The 22,785-nt window shown below is 34.9% G+C and overlaps 1 pseudogene; it reads left to right on the top strand.

Moving 5' to 3' along the window:
• Positions 1-3,240: 3,240 nt before the first annotated feature.
• LOC112829775 (elongation factor 1-alpha 1 pseudogene) lies at positions 3,241-17,131 on the top strand (annotated as a pseudogene).
• The last annotated feature ends 5,654 nt before the right edge of the window (positions 17,132-22,785 follow it).

The raw sequence follows: 22,785 nt of genomic DNA, 5'->3' as shown, positions 1-22,785 counted from the left end.
CCTGCTCAGCAAAGAGTCTGCTTCTCCCTCTCCCTCTGCCCCTCACCCCCACGCTTGTGCTCTCTCTGCCTCCACTTTTTCTCTCTCTCAAATGAATGAATAAAATCTTTAAAAAAAAACAAAACTATTTCAAAGTTCTTAGTCTATCTATATTTCCCTGGAGCTTTGTCTGTTGATGCTTCATATATATATATAATAATGTTATTTGCATTTCTTTTTGTGATGGTTTTTTTTGTTCAGTTGTTCTTTTGTTGGTTTCTATTTCATTCTTTCCTGATTTTTTTCTTTTATCTGAATGAAACAATATGACATGATACAATTAGAAACCCAACTTTGTTTCATGTTTTCCATCTTTATCCTATTTTCTAAAATTTCAGTTTTTTTCAAATTTCTGTTTATTTATCTTTTGATAACACTGTTGAAATTTTTAAAATTAATTTGAAAGACTGTTGTTTTATACTTCATGATTTTTTTCTATATTTACGTCAGTACCAGTGTATCAAAACTCACTTTGAACATTGGTTTCTGTTTCTTTGTTTTTTGTTGTTGTTGTTTCCTTTGTTTTTGTCTATTAAGTTTTCTTCTGTCTTAAGAGCTATATTATTTTTCTATCAGTTACTCTGTTAATACTTATAGTCATTTTACCCACTGATTTGTTTAATACAAACTTATATTGTGCAATAATATAGTTACTAGAATATTCTCTCATTTCACCTCTAAGTATCATTCTGAAATCGTGTTAAAATTTTATTTTCTGAGTTTCTATGGACATACTTCCTTGTTTTGGAACAAGCAGTTTTTGGACAACAATACACTTTCATAAATTATTTGACTGACCTTTAATCCTATACCGTTTTTCACATCTGAATTTAATTATCTATTTTTAAAACTTCATTCAAGGGATGCCCCCTGCTTGTGCACTCATGCTCTCTCTCTCTGATAAATAAACAAACAAACTTAAAAATAAATAAAGGAGAAGTTCTGAGAAGAGAATGGGTGGATGCTGGTAAGATAATCCTCAGATGTCTGCTCTATGGCTTTTCCTTTTCTTCTATAGAAATTAAATTGGGTGAATCAGATATTATTCTTTGTATAAAAGCATTTTGAAATAGCTGTATCTACAAGCCTCTTATTCTCATTCTAACTCATTCCTTCTTTCAAACTGAATACCTATGAAAAGTATGTTTTCCAAAATATTTTAAATAGTGGTCTTATTTTTTCTAGTTTTCATTGTTCTACAATCATTGAACCAATGTTGCCCTCTAACCTGGGGGTTAATAAGCATAGGAACTTCCTCACCAGGATGTTTACTTAGGGTTGGTCACCCTTAGGAAATTTGTCCTGCTCCCAGAGTCCTTATGACTCTGGAATTATGCAGTTAACACTTTCAAAGATGAAACAGTGCTTTCTCTCAAATTCTTTTCAATCTCAATAGCTCTAGAAGCTCCATGGTCTCAAGTCCAAAAAAGGTATGACACTCAGAAGCTTCAGTCTCTTTGGTATGGCCCGTGACCTCATCAGCCTCAGAAATGAAGCAAAATGAATGAAATGACAACAAAATTTAAACATAAGATCAATTCAAATCCAAACTCAGATTTACACAATAATTTATTGATTGGTGTATCTCTGAAACTGAATGCTCACTTTATTTATCATTATTCAACATGAGAATTCTAAAGAGAACTGTAACACACTTATCAAATAAGAGAGCAATCATGAAAAAATTACAAAAAGTCCAATAATAATTTTTCAAAAATTATGTCTTTATATTATTGATTATGCAAAACTAAATTTTAAAACACAAAAATTTTTTGGAAAGCACAACTTGATTATGTAGAACTAAGTTTCAAACAAAAACTAAGTTTAAAAAAATGAAAACGAAATCCTGCTTTTATCTCAATCAACAAACTGAAATATCTTAAAAGCAGCTAGACATAGATGGGAAGCTATGATGTCTCACAGTGAACTGAAAGCTGTGGTGGATTTTCCTCCCAGTCTGCCCAGTTCAGGTAGCTTCCTTTCATTCCCCTAGTCTTGATTCATGGTCCTTCAGAATCCAATGCTCTTACAGGGTAAGAAAAATCCTTCTAAAAGAAAAAAAAAAGTGAACATTTTTTAGAATCTATGTGGCTATGCTTCTAAAATATATATTATTAAAATATGCTAGAAAGAGTGGAAGAATAAAATACATCCTAGAGAAGTAGTAAGAATGAAAAAAAAAAACCCCACATTTCACACATCTCTTTTGTCTCTGTAGAGGAAAAATTTACCATTCACATTTGCTTTATCTCCAGGTTTGTCACAATTTCATTTCTGTGCTTGTTTTCCCAAACTATAATGAGGACCCATAGTACCAGCCCCTCCCACCCTGTTTAAAACAAACACATGTGATAATTGTCTTTCTCTGCTTATTTCACTTAGCATAATCCCCTCCAGTTCCATCCATGTCAATGCAAATGGTGGGTATTCATCCTTTCTGATGGCTAATATTCCAGTGTATACATGGACCACATCTTCTTCATCCATTCATCTGTTGAAGGGCATCTCAGCTCCTTCCATAGTTTGGCTATTGTGGACATTGCTGCTATGAACATTGGGGTAAAATTCACTACATCTGTATCTTTGGGGTAAATACCTAATAGTGTAATTGCTGGGTCATAGGGTAGCTCTATTTTAAAAGACAATTATCATATGGTTTCACTCATATGTGGAACATAAGGAATAGCGTGGAGGACCACAGGGAAGGGAGGGAAAACTGAAGGGGGAGACATCAGAGAGGAAGACAAACCGTGAGAGGCTCTGGACTCTGGGAAACAAACTGAGAGTTTCGGGGGGGTGGGGGAGGGGGTAGCCGGCTGATGGGTATTGAGGAGGGAACGTGCTGTGATGAGTACTGGGTGTTATACTTAATAAATCATTGAACACTACATCAAAAACTATGTACTATACAGTGGCTACCTGAACATAATAAAGAAAAAAAAAAAAACACGTGAACACACCCAGAAACAACTAGGAATTTATTTACCATATCAGCATCTGCAAACACACTGGCCAGTTACAGATATCCCAGACTGTCAGAGTTGACAAGCGAGCTCTGTAGTTAGGGCTGAGGGATGGGCTGCAGGTGGGGGCAATACTAAAAAGGGAATAACATTTGGGTCACTATAAAGCTTACAGATAGGGGTTTTGCCTATTTCCTTCACAGGAACAATCACTATGTGTTCTTCATTTATCGGCTTAATGGCTCATTGTGCCACCATCCCACTAGAAATGTTTAAGCTCCAGGAGGATGAGGACCACAGTGCTTCCTGCACGGCCGTGGTGCCAAAGGAAGGCAGTCAGTAAATCATCTTTGAACTCACGTCTCTCAGTATATCTCTCATAAGATGCTTCATTCCCACAGTTTCTTTCTTTTAGTTTCTCTTAAATGCCATTTTTAATATAATATATAGGACAGTTTTATAGTTTTACAGAATTATCATGAAGATAGTACAGAGAGTTTGTGCATACCCCACCCCCAGTTTCTTCTATTATTATCTGGCACTAATATGGTCCAACTGTCACAATTGATGGACCAATACTGATACACTGTTATCAATTTAAGTCACTATTCTATTAAAATTTCCTCAGTTTCCCCCTCATGTCCTTTTTCTGTTCTCAGGATCCCATCCAGGGTAATACTGTATTAATAGTCATACCTACCAAGACTCCTCTTGGCTGACACAGTTTGTCAGACTTTCCATGAGATTTTTGAGGAATACTGCTCAGATATTTTAGTTTGATGTTTTTGTCATGGTTAGTCTGAGACTATGGGTTTTTGGGGAGGAAGACCACAGAGGTAAGTGCCATATTCTTCACATCACATCAAGAGTGCATACCATCAGTATAACATATGGGTGCAGATTTATACCCGATCCCCTGGGTTGAGGTAGTGTTAGTCATGTTTTTCCACTGTATGTTATCTCTATTTTTTTCCCCTTCTCTCTCCATACTGTAATCTTTAGAAGGAGGTCACTACACACAGCCTGCCCTTAAATAATGGAGAGTTATGCTTCACTTCCTTAAAAGCAAAGTATTGATATAAATTATTCGGAATTCTTCTGCATCAGATATTCATCGTTACTTATTTATATATCTAACCATTTATACCTACCACTATGAACTAATGGATTTTTTTTCACTTTGGGTTTACATGCCAATCATATATTTTTTTTCTTCCTGTCTCTGGAATTTTATATAGCCTCTTGCTTTTGCCTAAATATCCCGCCCACCCTCCCCAATAAACATATATTTCTGAATTCTCTGATTTTTTCTTTCATCTCCTCAGAGAGATACTGTCTTGATCATAGGATTGCTAAAGAGCCTAACCTTCAAAATGAATTTGAATTTCAAAATTTTAGAGTCAAAACTGTTATTTGAGCCATATTGCACTAAGATATGTAGACCTGAAAAAAGTTTGGACCTTTTAGACTAACTGATATATAGGGCAATGGATAAATTCACAAAAAGCTAAGGGATTCACATATAACTTAAGCAAATGTATACTTTTCCCAAAACAATTATATTAACTAAATGAGCAATATAATTTGTGGTTTTGAAATGCTCTGATATGTATATAGCCATTCCTAGGATAATAAATAAAAAATTATAATTAATAATTGTCTATATCGAGATAAATACTTTGGATACTTAAATGAGACCTTTAATCTGGGGCCATATAAATATTCTCCAAACTTACTTTACTTTTCTTACTGAAAAAAAAAAATCCCACCTTATATTGAATTCTTAGTATCATTTTAACCAGCAACAGTCTCTGGATCTGCTATCATTTTTAGAAGCCCATTGTTGGCTTCTTTTTTTGCTCTAAATAAGGTGTGATTAACATCCTTATACCTACATTTTATGCAAAGCTTATACCTTTGTTTCAGAATTTCTTAAAAATGCAATTTCTTGGACAAAAGTTTATTTATACTTATGTTCACCACTGCCAAATTTTCAACCAGAAGTTTTCATTCCTATCCACATTGTTGATAATGTCCTCCACATTGAATTATGTACTTATCTGAACTCTTCAAAGTAAACACATTTTGGGGGTTTCATTCCAGCTTACAATGCCCTCCTTCCCTATTTTCTTACCATGACTGGTCTCCTGTCAGGTATGATGGTACAGTTAACTAAGCCCAGTATTGACACTGGGCACAAGCTGGGCAAATGAAATTATCAATCTTGGATATTTGTAATTAGGATGAGGAATTTCTAATTTAATTTGGTATAGTTTCTTGAGGAAAGATGGGTAGCCTTCTTTTACCTGCTGTGTATAAGAAGAGCAAGGCATGCTCATGTTCTGGAAGAAACGCTGGGAGAACTGCAGAGAGAAATAGGTAGAGTCAAAGGTTGAAGAGTATAGCCAACTTTTCAGTTTTCATTTTTAATCCCCTGCTGAAGTTCTATTGCCTTCCTATTGTTAAACACTAGGTATCAGCCTCTAACTCCTTAAAATAAATTCCTCTTTTCTGTTTCCTTGTCATCAAGTTGGTTTGGATACTTGCATCCAGAGAATCCCATTGAACATAGACAACTAGTTCCTGCTAGACCGGGACTGAATTTGTAGATTCAAAACCCTTATAAACAGCCCAAGCCATCTTGGCTTGTGTTTAAAATTCTGCTTTCTGAATATTATTATGTACTCTTATGGGTATTTTAAGACATGATTTTTGATCCTGGATGAAGAGCTATTTCTATTTCTGATTCTCTTTAGTTGCACTCTCCAGTTGACCTTGCCTTTCTCTTAATGGCTCCTTCCCCAAGCATGTGTGTCTAAAATACACTAGACATGAAAAGAAATCTCATTTTCACATGACTGGCAAAAACAAAGCTTTATGTAAATGTAGTTGCATTTTCATAATAGTAAAGTGCTGTAAGAAGTAGGGTTATTTTTAGGAAAAGAAAAAATAAATGGAGAAAAGAAAAGATAAATGACAGAATTCCTGAAAGAAAGCAAGCTATGGGAATTAGCCTTTCCCATCAAAGGATTTTAAGTCCTTGACTTTCATGATGTTCTTTTAATGTACACTTTTTTTTTTTTTGTAAATTGAGTCTCTCTTATTGAGTTAAAAATTGAGAAAGAACTGATTAATTTGTTGGTGGGTAAACATATGACATTGGAAAGAATAAAATAGTATTTATTTGATAATTTACATTTTTCTATAATCAGTTTCATATTCCCAAAAAAGAATACAACTATCTATGATAATATTGAAAAGCAAAAAAATATACCTATTTAGTAACTTAGATGTCATTAGAAGACAATCATCCATGTTTATTTAAAATGCTCTTTATATATTTACACAATACTTTGAATTCATTAGAGAAATTAAATGATTTAATAAAACTAGTGGGTCAGTTTGAGTAAATGACAAGAATTTCTTATTCAAACATATGGTATCAGTTGTCCAAGATTCTCAACCAATTTTGGAAGTTTTCAATATGGGTAGGCTATATAGTTAAATTAATATGGAAATAAAAATTAAATGACTTGTGGTTTACTTGAAATGTTCTAGCCAAATTGATCCCATGACATGGACCTTAAATCTTGTTCCATTCCTTTCCAAATATAAGTGCTTATTCAGTCATTTATCCACTGAATAACTGCTTATTGAACATTTCATGCAAAGCACTGTGCTGGTCAATTTAAGGGGCAAAAATTCTGAAATCCACTTATTTGGATGCATGTTTATAAACAGTTATAATGCAGAAAAGAAACTAAGAGTGTCCTAAGGAATCTGCAGATACACAGTTTTAAGAAGAGGAAGAATGACAGAGTTGAGAGAAGACGGAGGCAAGTTTAGAGATAGTCTTAAAAGTATGAATGAGATTTACAGGTAGATATATGTTAAGACAGGAATTCCTGGGAGAATCAATGCATGCAATTCAAGGATGACCCCAAGAGCATTCTGTGACTAGTTCATATAGTGATTACAAAGGATGCAAGAAGGAAAAAAATAATGCATTTAAACAGGGAATCTTTCATCCTAAGAACATTCCTCAATTTATGACTCAAGTTTGAATAAATGTTTTAGACTAAGGGTTGATAAAGTATGGCCCAATCAAATCTGCCCTGCTGCCTGCTTTTGTAAATAAAGTTTTATTGGAACACAGTGCTGTCGATTAATTTACATATTGTACATGGCTTGTTTGGCACTATAATGCCAAAGTTGAATGGTTGTGACAGAGACAAAATGGCCTGCAAGACTTAAAATATTTATAAACTGGCCTTTTACAGGGACACCTGGGTGGCTCAGTCAGTTAAGTGTCTGCCTTTGGCTCAGGTCAGGGTCCCAGGGTCCTGGGATCGAGTCCCAAATCATGATCCTTGCTCAGCAGGGAGTCTGCTTCTCCTTTTCCCTCTGCCTGCTGCTCCCCCTGCTTGTGCTCTCTCTCTCTCTCTCTGACAAATAAATAAATAAAATCTTAAATAAAATAAAATAATAAATTTGCCTTTTAAAGAAAAAGGTTGCTGAACACCATCCTGGATTTCTGTGCAAATATTAATGAGGGGCTTGGTATTAGTTGGCAAAATAGCTACATGGTATGCTAAAGTTATGGCATATTGTATTCACTATAATAGTATCATAGGTCCCTTGCAAATTTCTTACTTTTTCAGCACCAAATGCAAAGGATGATTTAGAAGAAGAATCACATAATTGTATTCTAATGCATTCTCAGTCATATTTGAAGTCTGAAAAGATGTCTTTTCACACACACACACACATATATATACACACACACAAACGTATTTATCTGTATTTACTTGATTCTACCTTTGAAATAGACAATTTTTTTGGATCCTTAAAATGCCTAACATCAGTTCTGACATATTTTATATTTTATATATATTTATATTTGTGTGTATTTTATATTTTTAAACCATATATGACACATTTCTTTATTATTAAGTGAAAGAGGTGATGTATAGACATAGTGTGTACTTATATTTCTTTTTTTTTTAAAGATTTTATTTATTTGACAGAGAGAGAGACACAGCAGGAGAGGGAACACAAGCAGGGGGAGTGGGAGAGGGAGAAGCAGGCTCCCCGTTGAGCAGGGAGCCTGATGTGGGGCTCGATCCCAGGACCCTGGGATCATGACCCTAGCCAAAGGCAGACGCTTAACTGAATCACCCAGGCGCCCCGTACTTATATTTCTTAATCTATTTAAAGACAATTCAAAGAAATTTAACACATATATACTACTCTTGTCTTTTAATTTTTATACTAGCTTTATAAGTGATTAATCCATTACCTTTACTATATATTTATCTTTCTAGTGAGATTTTTTTCTTTCATATGTCTTGTTACCAATAAATTCTCTTTTGTTTCAGCTTAAAGAAGTCTCTTTAACATTTCTTTTTAGGCCTGTTTAGTGGTGATGAACTCCTTTAGCTTTTGCTTGTCTGGAAAACTTTTTATTGTTCCTTCAATTCTGAATGATAATTTTGATGGGTAGAATATTCTTGTTGGGATTTCTTTTTCTTTAAGCACTTCGAATATATTGTGCCATTCTCTCTGGCCTGCAAAATTTCTCCTGAAAAATCTTCTAGTTGTCTTATGGGGGTTCCATTATATGTAACAAAAGCTTGTTTTTCTCTTGTTTCTTTTAATATTCTCTCTTTGTCATTAACTTTTGACATTTTCATTATAATGTATTTGGATGTGGGTCTTTTTGGGTTCATCTTATTTGGAACTATCTGAACTTCCTGGGTCTGAAGATCTGTTTTCTGCTTCAGGGAAGTTTTCAGCCATTATTTCTTCAAACAATATTTCTGCTCTTTTCTCTTTCTCTTCTCCTTCTGAGAGTCCTATGATGCAAATGTTAGTGTATTTGATATTGTCCTTTACCTCCCTTAAGCTCTTCACTTTTTTTCATTCTCTTTTTTTGTTTTTTGTTTTTTTGTTTTTTGTTTTTTGGGGTGAATTCCACTGCTCTGGGTGAGTTCCAGTGCTGTGGCTTCAGGCTGACTGATCCTTTCTTGTGTAAGTCTGATGTTGACCCCCTCTAGTGTATTTTTCAGTTTAGTTATATTCTTCAGCTCTGACTTCTGTTTGGTACTTTCTTATATTTTCCATCTCTGTGTTGTTTTCACTGTGATCATCCATTCTTTTCCTCAGTTCAATGAGTATCTTTCTAACTTTGAAATCTTTATCAGGTAAATTATTTATTTCTGTTTCATTAAGCTCTTTTTCTGAGGTTTTATCTTTTTTTTTTCTTCTTGGAATATATTCCTCTGTTTCTGCATTTTGTTTGACTTTTTATGTTGGTCTCCATACAATAGATGAAACAACCATCTCTCCCAGTTTATGTGGGAGGTGAACCTTGTTATTCAACCCAGCACCAACTCCTTGCTGTCTCTCAAACCTTTGTGCTTATCCAAGTAGCCTCTTATATTTGTAATGGTTCCCAATAATTGAGAGTGTGCCAAGACCTGTCAATGTCCCTAAGGGGAGGATCTCAGCACCTAGATTCAAGCTTTTTGGATGCCAGACCCTCAGGCAACAGCTTTTAAAAGTATGCAAATATATACAGTCCCATGAGACCGCAAGCATATGCTCTGCTGGCCAGGTGATCTGGTGGTATCCTCTGGGCAGCAGTTACAAAAATTGGGCCTCATTCCCATGAAAACTGAGCTTCTGGGTCTCTTGCCTCTTGCTCTTTCCTAGAAGGTGGCAGCTGCTTATGAGATCTTCGTCTGTTGGTTATGGGTCTATGGGACACATGAGCATACGTCCCATTGGCTGCCAGAGCCAGATGATGTAGATGTGTTCCTTGGGTGGCAGCCACAAAGATTGTGGCACCAGACACATGTCAAAGCTCCCTTCTGGGAGATACTGGTGCTCTGAAGCAAAGCAAAGGGAGAACACAACGAGTGTGAAAATGGCAAACATCAAAGAATTAATACCAATCCTTCTCAATTCTTCCAAAAAACAGAAGAGGAGGGAACTCTTCTAAACTCATTTTATGAGGCCAGTGTTACCCTGATACCAAAACAAGACAAGGGTACTACAAGAAAAGAAAACCAGGGGCCAATATCCCTGATGAACATAGATACAAAAATGCTGAACAAAATTTTAGTAAACTGAACTCAACAATACATTAAAAGTATCATACACCATCATCTAGTGGGATTTATTCCAAGGATGCAAGGGTAATTCAACATCTATATATCAGTGTGATATACCACATTAACAAAATGAAGAATAAAAATCATATGATCATCTCAATAAATGCAGAAAAAAGCATTTGACAAAATTCGACATCCATTTATAATAAAAACTCTCAACAAAGTGGGTATAGAGGGAACTTACCTCAACATAATATATTAGAAGTCCATAGCTAACATCATACTTAATAGTAAAAAGCTGAAAGCCTTTCATCTAAGATCAGGAACACAACAAGGATGCCCACTGTTACTACTTTTATTCAACCTAGGATTGGAAGTCCTAGGAAAGAAAAAAAGCATCCAAATTCAAAAAGAAGAAATAAAACTGTAACTCATTGTCAATGACATGATATTATATATAGAAAACCCTAAAGGCACCATCAAAAAAAAAACAAAAAAAAATGAAAACTATTGGAACTAATAAATTCAGTAAAATTGCAGGATACAAAAGCAATATGCAAAATCTGTTGCATTTCTATATACCAATAACAAACCACGTGCAAGAGAAATAAAACAATTCCATATATAATTGCATCCAAAAGGATAAAATACCTAAGAATAAACTTAACCAAGATGGTGAAAGACCTGCATATTGAAAACTATAAGAGTCTAATGAAAGAGATTGAAAATACAAATAAATAGCAAGATATTCTGTGCTCATGAATAGGAATGATCAATATTATTAAAATGCCCATAGTACCCAAGGCAATTTATAGATTCAGTGCAGTTCCTACCAGAATTCCAAAGGCATTTTTGCAAAGCAATAGATACATCCTAAAATTTGAATGGCACCACACACACACACACACACACACACACACACACACACAACTTAAATAGCCAAAGCAATCTTGAGAAAGAACAAAACTGGAGATACAATGCTCCCTGATTTTAAATTATATTGCAAAGCAATAGTAATTAAAACAGTATAGCATTATTATAAAAAGAAAGACATAGGTCAATAGAACAGAATAGAGAGCCTAGAAATAAAAACATGCATAATATGGTTAACTAATTTATGACAAAGGAGCCAAGAATATACAATGGGGGCAGGACTGGCTCTTCAATAAAACTGGACCACTCTCTTACACCATACACAAAAATTAACTCAAAGTAAATTAAAGACTTGAATGTAAGACTTGAAAACATAAAACTACAAGAAAATATAGGCAGTAATCTCCTTGACATAGGTTTTGGAGATGATTTTTTGAATCTGACACCACAAGCAAAAGAAACAAAAGCAAAAATAACTGGGATTACATCATACTAAAACATTTCTGCACAGTGAAGGAAGCTATCAACAAAATGAAAAGACAACATACTGAATGAGAAGAAATATTTGCAAATCATATATCTGAATAGGGGCTAATATCCAAAATATATGCAGAACTCATACAATTCAATAGCAAAAAAAAATCAATCTGATTTAAAAATGAACAGAAAATCTGAATAGACTTTTATCCAAAGAAGTTGTACAGATGGCCAACAGGTACATGAAAATATATTCTACATCATTACTCATCAGGGAAATGAAAGTCTAAACCACAGTGAGCTAGTCAGAATGACTGTTATCAAAAAGACAAAAAATAGTGAAGATGTGGAGAAAAGGTAACCCTTGTGCACTGTAGGTGGGAATGTAAATTGGTGCAGCCACTGTGGAAAAACTGCAGAGGCTCTTCAAAAAGTTTTAAAAAATACAACTATCTTATGATCCAGCAATTCTCCTTCTGGGTACTTATCTAAAGAAAATGAAAACACTGATTTAAAAAGATATATGCACTACTGTGTTTATTGCAGTGTTATTTACATAGCCAAGTTATGGAAACAATCTAAGTGTTCATCAGTGGATAAGTGGATAAAGCTGTGGTGTATGCATGCACACAGGCGCATGCGTGCGCACACACACACACACACACACACACATACAGGAATTTTATTTAAGAAATCTTGCCACTTGCAACAAAATGGATGGACCTTGAGAATATTATGCTAAGTGAAATCAGTCAGACATAAAGACAAATACCATATGATCTCTCTTCTATGTAGAATCCAAAACAAGCAGGTTCATAGATACAGAGAACAGATTGGAGGTTGCTAGAGGTGGGGGTGGAGTGTGGGAGAAATGTTAAAGAGTTATTAAAAAGAAAAAATATGTACATATAATGGAAAAAAGATTGTAAATAATCTTATTAAAAAATGTAAATATCTTAAAATTATGACTGACATTTTATTAAGAAATGAAAAAAAATTTGAATAAATGATGACTGAACAATATTTATGGATGGAAAGTTTCAGCCATATAAAGAGGTAAACAATTCTAAAGCCAGCTATGACTTACTTTATTGAACTTGACAACACATTTCTCAAGTTCATCTGAAAAAAATAAATGATATGAATACCCAAAGAAACTTACAGAAAAATAAGGAGATTCTTCTTCAACAGGTAAGAAAACACACTAATGATTAAAAAAATTTAAATCTAAAAGATCTATAACCTTTTTATTTTCTAAATGTATCAGAAGCTAAAATATATTTCATAATTAAAAAAATAAGGGAATTAATGAGTAATTTAGAGAAAAGATGGAATCTAGAAAATAGAAATAAAAGATCTTGGAATGAATAAATACTAATAGATATATCAATACTGACACTAGGGAATAGGAATAGTAGCCAAAAACCCTTTATGAAGTGGGTTATCAAATATGTAATATTAATTTTTTGCATGGCTTTGCAAAAAAAAATCATGAAAAGTCTTCTGTAAAATATGCCATAAGGACCCATACAAATAAGCCACAAGGACAGAAGCCTGAAGACCTGAGGAATAGGCAGTGTCTCAGCCATGTTTCAGTACAGAAAATTGAAACCAGTGCAGATATTTCTAGCAGAAAGGAATTTGAGAGGTATTTTCAAAATTTTTGGAATAGCTAGGGAAGTGAGAATCAAGGAGCCACAATACTATTCTTGCCTAGAGAGTGGCCAGGATTCAAATTTTGCTCTCCTAGAAACCTTGCTGTTAATGTCCCAAGTGCTACACATCCATGAAGCTGGTGAGTAAACAACAGAATGTGGAAAGTGGGCCACTGCCAACATCCACACGCACTGGAGGCCACTAGTCTCCTGGTTCCCCAGGAGGAAGGTGGCATCAACCTCCATGTCCATCTTTTAGAACTCATGCTTTCTAACTAAATGGAACAACCCAATTCACTTTAAGGGACTAGGGAAAAATGCAGATTTTTATCTTCCCAACCACTCTGAACAGGAGAGTAAAATAGAGATTGAAAAAGCCTTTGTAAGCATGTAAGACTAAGAAGTTGCTGAAGAAGAAATATGAATGGTACATTCTTATGAGAAAAAAATGTTTAATTTTACTTCTCATTAAAGAAATATAAATTAAAGCCAAAATAAAAATAATTTTCACCTAATATTTAACACTGAATTCTGAGAAGAGTCCAGTGAGATGAAAATTCCCATGCACTACAAAAGAAGAGTAAATCAATAACAACGTATTGGCTGGCAATTTGGCAGTAGGTATCTAGAGCCTTAAAAATGACTTCTTCCTTTAATAGAGCAATCTACTTCTAGAAATCTAGCTCAGGAAATAATGTGGTCTCCACCTTATGATCAGGAATACTGGTTGTGGGAGTTTTTTTTTTTTATAAGTGTGAAAAATAAGAAAATAACTAGTGCCCAACAAAAAGGGAATAGTTAAATAAGCTATATTACTTCTATGTAATCGCTTATAATAAAGCTTTGTAATGACACTGGAAAATGTTCATGCTAAGTGAAATCAAATGGGGCACAAAAATATAAAATATGGAGCTGTTTATTGACAAAGAAAGAATAATATTGTCTGCTTCTGTTCTCTAACACTTTTTATTGACTTTTTATAAATGTCAGTATCAAAAAATAATGTTTTTTTAACTCATCAATGTGCCTACCATTGTTCATAGCATGGAGATTTATCTTATTTTATTTAAACATTGATAGGTTAATATAGTGAGGAAAAGGAAAGTTTTGTGTACCAATAAAATCATTAATTGGATCTAAAGCAAAGCATTTATTTAATAGGGATATGAACAGAAACATGATAAAAAAGCTAGTTCATAATCAGCATAGACTTTGTTAATTCTCGTCTTTTTCTCAGGTATTGGTGTTTGCAAATTCTACAGGTTACTGTAATAGTAAATTGTTATTTGCTTTTTCATTAAATCACTAGGTTCAATGACCATTTTAGAAAAAGCTGTATGATAGTATTTTAATTTTATTTATGGACTTTTCCAGAAAGCTTAGACTTTCCTTATTTTTCCTTCCCCAGCTTTATTGAGGTATAATTGATAAATAAAATTATAAGATACGTTTAAAGTGTATGGTGTGATAATATGATTTGATACACAGTAAAAGGATTCCCTTCCACCCCTCATTGAGTTAACATGTCTTCACCTATTTACATTTACTTATTTATTTGTTTATTTATTGGTGAGAACATTTTTCTATTTAGACTTTTCTAGCTACTTTTTGTAAACCTGATTTTTTTTTTTTCCCCAGATAGAATGCTAGTGGTATGATAGGGTCATGTGGCTGACATCATTTGGGGGTAACATACTGCTGTTCCATCAGCAACTTACACATAAAGCTTAAATTAGATTTCCCTGTCCACAAAGTGATGAGCAGAAAGACAAACCACCAATTCAGCGTTGTGTTTGCATGCTCATATCTGAAAGGAATATAAATGAAGCAAATAATTAAATGACTACAAAAAGAATCGAATAAAAGCTCCTTTCTTCTTCTGACATTAAAATCATTGTAAAAAAAAACAGCATTCTGAAATTTCTGTTTGCAGCTTTGTGAAGAGGGTTTGGGGCCTTTTCAGGCTTCCAGCTTAGAGAAGATAAGCAAAAGCAAACAAGCAAACAAGATAAATAAATCAAAATAAACAAATGAAAAACTCCTGAGTAAATCATGAGGCTCCAAGTTGGGTAAAGTCTTTTTTTCTCCCAAAGGAATCTTTACTTCCCACGTGTACTTTATAAATGAAATTTAAAGATTTCTGGCCATTGAAATATAAGGAGCAAGAGCATTTCATCTTTTAATCCCAGCACTCGAAAGACTCTTGCATGTACCAGACATCAAACACACATTTATGGGCTTAATGAATAAATTATTGTTCTGAATCAAGGAATGATGAATGAATGATGGCTGTGTTTTCTTATGAAGATGCAAAATGTGGATGCATGTGTCAAAGCAAACACTACATTGGACAAAGTTAAATAGGCAAGGTAGGCTTTATTCAAGAATATTGCAATAACGGAAAGGGTCCAGAACTCAGTCTGCCTCAGTTCCATTGAAACAAAAGGTGAGAGACTTGTCTTCTCTCCCCTCTCTCTCTCTCTCTCTTTCTCTCTCTCTGTGTGTTTCTCTCTGTCTCTCTCTGTCTTCTCTCTCCCTCTGCCTCCCCCCACCTCCTTGGCACTAGGGTGAGCTAGTATAAAGAATAGGGGAGGTTAACTAGTGGAATGTGTCCACCACATTGAATTTTTCCTGAGTTTGCAAATGATTTTCTCTATGAGTAGGTGGCTTGCTCTCTCACAGAAATTAGGCTCCTACTTTCTTAACAGAGATGTGTGATACAGGTTCTAATCTTCCTTGGTGATTACATTTCAAAGGAATTGCTCCCAAATTCTTGATAAAGACAGTCCTGGGTCACAGTACTGGCAAGATAATTTTTAAAAATCTGCATATACCTCAAAGGGGGAGAGAAAGAATTTACCAGTTTTCTAAAGTAAATGCTATACAAAAAGGGAAGATTTTTGGTCGGGAAGAAGACTGTCTAAAGTTTAGTCAAGCTGAGGAGAATGTTAAGGGTTTCTTTGTCACATGCATCTTCTTAATTTGATAGAAATTGATTACAAGGGAATCCCAGAATGGGAGACCTGTGAGCCTGCCCTTCTGGCTTACACCCTAGGTATGACACAATTAATTGTTAGTGTTAACTAAGTGGATTCCACGAACCACCCTATGGCCAGAAGAGATATGAGAAAATCATTAAGGAAGTCAGCACCTACATTAAGAAAATTGGCTACAACCCTGACACAGTAGCATTTGTGCCATGTTCTGGTTGGAATGGTGACACATGCTAGAGCCAAGTGCTAACGTAACCTTGGTTCGAGGGATGGAAAGTCACCCATAAAGATGGCAAAGCCAGTGCAACCACGCTGCTTGAAGCTCTGGATTGCATTCTGTTGCCAACTGGTCCAACTGACAAGCCCTTGTGTCTGCCCCTCTAAGACATCTACAGAATGGGTGGTATTGATACTGTCCCTGTGGGCCATGTAGAGACTGGTATTCTTAAACCCAGCATGGTGGTCATGTTTTCTCCAGTGTTACAACTGAAGTAAAGTCTATTGAAATACACCATGACATCTTGAGGGAGGCTCTTCCTAGGGACAGTGTGGGCTTCAATGTCAAGAATGTATCTGTCAAAGATGTTCGTTGTGACAGTGTGGCTGGTGACAGCAAAAATGACCCACCAATGGAAGCAGATGGTTTCATGCCTCAGGTGATTGTCCTGAATCATCCAGGCCAAATCAGTGCTGGATAGGCACCTGTGCTAAATTGCACACAGCTCACATTGCTTGCAAGTGTGCTGAGCTGAAGGAGAAGATTGATCATTGCTCTGGAAACAAGCTGGAAGATGGCCCCAAGTTCTTGAACTCTGGTGATGCTGCCATCATTGGTATGGGTCCGGGAAAGCCTACGCATGTTGAGAGCTTCTCTGACTATCCTCCTCTGGGCCGTTTTGCCATTTCTGACGTGAGGCAGAAGGTTGCTGTGGGTGTCGTCAAAGCAGCAGACAAGAAGTCAGCTGGAGTTGGCAAGGTCACCCAAGTCTGCCCAGAAAGCTCAGGGGGCTAAATGAATATTATGCCCAATGGCTGCCACCCCAGTCTTAATCAGTAGTGGAAGTACAGTCTCAGAGCTGTTTGTGTCAATTAGCCATTTAAGTTTAATAGTACATGACTGGTTAATGTTAACAGTGCATCATAAAACCTTCAGAAGGAAAGGAGAATGTTCTGTGGGCCATTTGGGTTTTTTTGTGTGTATATGGTGGTTTTAAGTTATTAGTTTTCAAAATCAGTACTTTTTAATGGAAAAAATTTGGCCAAAAATCTGTTACAGAATTTTGAGACCCATTAAAACAAAAGTTTAATGAGAAAAAAATATATAACTATTAACAAATCACTTATGTATTATTTAATAGAAAAAGAAGCTTTGTGCGTGAAGTATTTCTGTCTTTAATCAGCTGGTATTAAATACTAATCCCTTAATCTTTGATTTATTTATTTATTTTTAATCCCATCACTTCTGTTGGATGATAGCCATGCTGGATTGCAGCCCCTGCTGAGTCTCCATGCTACAAAACCTTTCCTCCAATTTGAAGCCTGAGGCATCAGAGGTAAGTGAGAAGTGGGTTGTCATTTATGTCAAAACTTCATCTTTGTTACGTTTCACACATTGTCAGTTCATGTCTCAGCTTTTCTTATCATGCCTTTTGCATGGCTCTTCTGCTTTTCTTTTTAACAGGAACCAACTTGTTCCTGCATCTTCTTCTTGGCCATAAGCAGACATGCTTAAATATATAGTGGATGAAGGTGAATCCAAAATTTCTGGTCATCCCAGATTGGTTACACATTGTGTAGGATATAAGAAAAGTACTTGAAGGACAATATACTTTCTAAGTTGATGACAGTTCATTGTATCGATGAGATTTCTATTTGAGTTGACTAGAATGTTCTTTGGACGTGTGAAATTAACTTAATTAGCATATGGTTTTGTTTTAAAACTATAATTGATAGAAATTTAAAATGTGTGTTCATTTTGAAATAAAATGAGCACACTTTTTAAATTTATGACACAACATATTGTCATTGAGTAAGGTTTATTTTTGGAAAGGAGGGTCCTAAAGCCTCCGTTTCATCTTCTGTATAATAGAAATAATGTTTTGATGATAAATGTCATATTAGAACAGAGTGGATGCCTTGTATCAGGAAAATGCAAGAGATATGAGAAAGAGACCATAATGAAATTTTAGAAAGATGAGGATTTTTATTTAAATGTAAAGTTTTCACAGTGATATCTTTAAAAAATTAAGAATATGAATTTTGAAATGCACTTAAATCATTAGTCAAGTGGCACTGCATTTCTTGGATGATTATAGCTGCTACATCAGAGGAAAAACAGCTTGCCTCCCTCAGATAAATCTATGTGCTCTCTCCATTCCATGAAGACAATTGCTTCTGGCTTTGTTGCAAATAATCTTATGTTACTTGTCTCTTATAATTCTAAAACATAAATAATGTTTTCCTTTAATATAACTACCAACATATATCCCTAATTAAATTGACTTGCAGGTATAAAGTTGAACTTGAGTATTTATAGAAAGATTTTCAGGAGGCACCCAAGTGGCTCAGTCAGTTAAATGTCTGCCTTCAGCTCGGGTCATAATCCCAGGGTCCTGGGATGGAGCCCCATGTCAGGCTCTCTGCTCAGTGGGGAGCCTGCTTCTCCCTCTCCCTCTGCCTGCCACTCCACCTGCTTGTGCTCTCTATCTCTGTCAAATAAATAAATAAAAAAATAAATAAATAAAAAAATAAAAAAATAAACAAAATCTTTAAAAAAAAAGTTTATAGAAAGATTTTCAGGATAGTTCTACATGGATAATGGAACCTAATTGGAGATATGCATTACCAACTGTAACAAAAAATGGGAATTTTGGTAGAGTCACAGGTACCACAATGTGGCCATAATTTCCTCAACACATATCCTTACACTGGGTCAGAGAAAATTCATGCCTCCTAACATAGCCAAAAAGCATCTACCTGATAGGAATTCAAATAAGAACTAGACTATTGTACTACATCGAAATCAAATTTCTATCAAATCAATTGCAAACCAAGTTGAAGTTATTTAGAATCTTTAATTCGCTCTATAGAAAAATTCATTCAATTTTGTTCATTTTTTATTCAACCAACAAACACAGCACTGAGAGTTCAAACAGAATTAAGATATCATTGGGGCGCCTGGGTGGCTCAGTTGATTAAGTGTCTGCCCTCCACGCAGGTCATGATCCCAGGGTCCTAGGGTCAAGCCCCCATGTCCATGTCAGGCTCTCTGCTCAGTGCGGAGCCTGCTTCTCCCTCTCCCTCTGCCTGATGCTCCACCTGCTTGTTCTCTCTCTGTCAAATAAATAAATAAAATCTTTGAAAAAAAAGAATTAAGATATCAGCATATGAAATTAGAAAGTTCTACATTTGAATTATAGCTCTGTATTCTATAAATTATGCTATTGTTTTTGTGATAATTAGATGACCATTCATTGTCCACTGTTATCTGCTGAGATGTTTTATTTGAATATGAATAAATCAAGGCTTATATGTGTCTGACTCTAACATACAGTTCAGTCTTTGGTATGTCCTGTGTTTTCCTCGGTAGCTGGAATCTATTCTACTCTGCCTTGGCACCTGGTATTCCCAGTATTGTGATAACCCTTTATCATTTTCATGCTGTCTTTTGGAACACATAAATTATTCTACTCTCTCCACATCTTGCTAGAGTCATAGGGGAACTTCAATAAGATCAAACCAGGACCACGCAGCCATTCCATCTAGGGGGTTCTTGCTTCCTTCCTGGGCTTTACCTGCGAGAGGCAGCAAAAATCCTGTCCTTGGATTTTAAAAACACTAGTTTCAATCATTACCTTACTCTAAGCTTGAGTCAGGATGGGAAAGGGCATGGGGAGAGTAGATGTAGCTTGGGGGACAGTTCCTTTTTAGAAACCCGTTAGCATTTATTCACTCCGTATTTCTTCAAGTCCTAGAGGAAGAACTAGTAGAAGGAGAACTAGTAGTTCTTCACTCGTCCTCCAAGTTGTAGTATAAACAGTGAAAAACTGAGGAGCATAACCCATTAATAATTGTGTTTATGACTGTGTCACAGGTGACACAGAATTAATTAAAGAATCATCTTAACTCCTTACTCATGAATTCTTTTGGTGGCAAACTCACCAAAGACCAGGAGATACTGGTTAACCTAATTTCTGCAGCTTGTGATCAATCTGATGGTTACAAAGTGATTCTTAAAATAAAATATTTAGCTTCTCATTAAAGACAGTACTGAGCAAAATTAGTTGCTACTTTGAGCAATTACTGCAACCTAGAATAATATTCTTAATTTCAATAAGATTTTTTTTAGTTTGTTTAAAACAAAACATGGAGGTTTTAACTTCTCTCTCTCTCTCTCTAAGAAATGAACAACCCACAGTAATTTTCAATAACTTGTAAAGTTTAGTTTTACTGAGCATTCTTCTGAATCTTAGAAGATTTGGCTTTTTGGTATTTGACTAAATGAATTCTTTCAAGTAGCAAGTAGTCTTCCCCTGACACTAGGGCAGAAACATAGACATTTATGTTAGAATAGCCAGGAAAAAAAGAGGTAAGTTTAAAAAAAAAAAAAAGGAAGATGGTTATAGAGAATTATAGAGTCGAAGTTGTCTATGGCATTATTCCGTTCTGTTAGAGGTTGTTTTAAGTTAATTATGCCACTGATTAGATAGCCAAGTGGCAGAACAACAACCATCACCTCACCCCATACCTACTCCATCTACTTTGTTGGGTCACTTTATCCATACCCTTCGCTGCACACTCCTACTTATTCACTGAGTCACCTCAAACGTTGCATTTTTTTTAACACAAAGCACATATTACAAAATTTAATATGATTAAAAATTCGGGGTGACAAGATTTTGAATTGACATTCTCCTCATCTCCAACCCTCCCAAAAGCTAACCAACTAGACATAAATTCTTAGGAATACAGGGACACAGTTATTTTTAAAACACCTAATACTTTGACATTTCTAATTTTAAAGTTGAAAGATAATTTGCTCCTAAAATACTCATCAATATGTCTCTTTTTCTATGCATCACTACTTGCAGCATTTGATGATGTTATTCTGACTTGATTTTGAATGCCCAGTCTTCTTTCTTTTTATCTTCTGCTTGTATTATCATTTTTATACTATATGATTTATTTCCCAGGGTTGCATACACATTTTGACATAAAAAAAATCAGAAAAACAATAATCAAATAAAAAATATTTTGAATCTTGGAACATGACTCAGCATATTTTCCAAAACCTTAAGGGTTTTATTATATTAGATTTTGGAAGTCAGTTTGTGAGATAAGAAAGTAATTATTGGTATACCTGTGTATTTCTTCTTCCATTTATATAGGACCCTCGAAGCCATCCTGAAGGTGCTTAGTAGTTTGAAGTATGATGAGAGACATAGGGAACAGCATCTTTTTATGTGCAGGGATATCCTTGTCATAAAGTTGTACAGACTTTGGAAAGTCAAGGTTAAAGCTAATTTAGTGAACATTAGGGAGTGTAGCTTTCGTTAAGTCTTGAATTTTCATTCATATCGTTTTACAAGCGGGACAGATAGCTCTGTGACAATTAGGCAAGCAAAACGTATGTGGTTTTGAGTGAGCTACTTATCAGAAGACAGTAAACATTTGTTTTATGAAGGACACATTTGCTGTCAAACTAATATTTAAAAAGAATAAGTTTAAGAATGTCTCTTTTTTTCAACAAAGATGTGAACAGTATCTAATTTCTTTCGACCCAAGGGTCTGATTTATCAGCATTGCCCTCAATTAGTTGTTGCTGTTGCTGTTGTTTTTCTTTAATAGTTTTGTTTGGTACAGCTTTCCAACAGCATTTAGAGAACTCTAACAAAGACAGTGTATCTAGAAGAGTCATTTGAGGACATGTCCGCTGTTGCAAAGTAAGGCAAAGCTTTCATATATTTGCTGCTAACAATTAGTACTTATCCTGGAAAGACCACAAAACCAATTTGCTAGCCTGATATTTATACAAAATTTCGACTCCTGTAAGGAACACACCTTGCATTGTTTATATTCCTTGGTTCTATCCTCACCCTCCCCACAAAATGCTCCCAAGTCAACTTCAGAATAATTCTGCAAGAAAAGAGTTATATGGGGATTCTATAAGCCCCATGATATCCATCCATTAAAAAAAAAAATGCATACTATTTATACTTCTTTCATGTTAAAGGAAATGGACTGAAAATAAAAACATTGAGTATTTGTGAGATTTGCTTTCCTGAATTATGTAAACTGTCAGCTTCAATTTTTATTTGTTCTTAAGACACAATTTGGAAAGTACTCAAGGCCTATAATTTTCTTCTAGAACACCTTTCTTTAAACACATTGTATTTATTTCATTTTATTTTTGTGGAGATAAGATGCAAGGTAAAATGAAGAATGGTAAAAAACAATTTTTAAGAAAAAAATACTTGAAATAATTCTTGAATAAAAAGAGTTACATGTAATCAAAGTTTCATAATGATAATATAAATTAATTTTCATTTATAACATATCCAAAGTAAAGAAATTTACTTTTAAAATGTAAATTGGGGTGCCTGGGTGGCTCAGTTAGTTAAGTATCAGACTCTTGATTTCACCTCAGGTCAGGATCTTAGGGTCCTGGGAT

Source organism: Callorhinus ursinus, unplaced genomic scaffold, assembly GCF_003265705.2.
Source record: "Callorhinus ursinus isolate GAN/ISIS: 27379988/994484 unplaced genomic scaffold, GSC_fseal_2.0 scaffold21, whole genome shotgun sequence".
NCBI lineage: Eukaryota > Metazoa > Chordata > Mammalia > Carnivora > Otariidae > Callorhinus > Callorhinus ursinus.
Note: the sequence above shows the minus strand (reverse complement) of the source record. Positions and strands in the feature narration are given on the sequence as shown.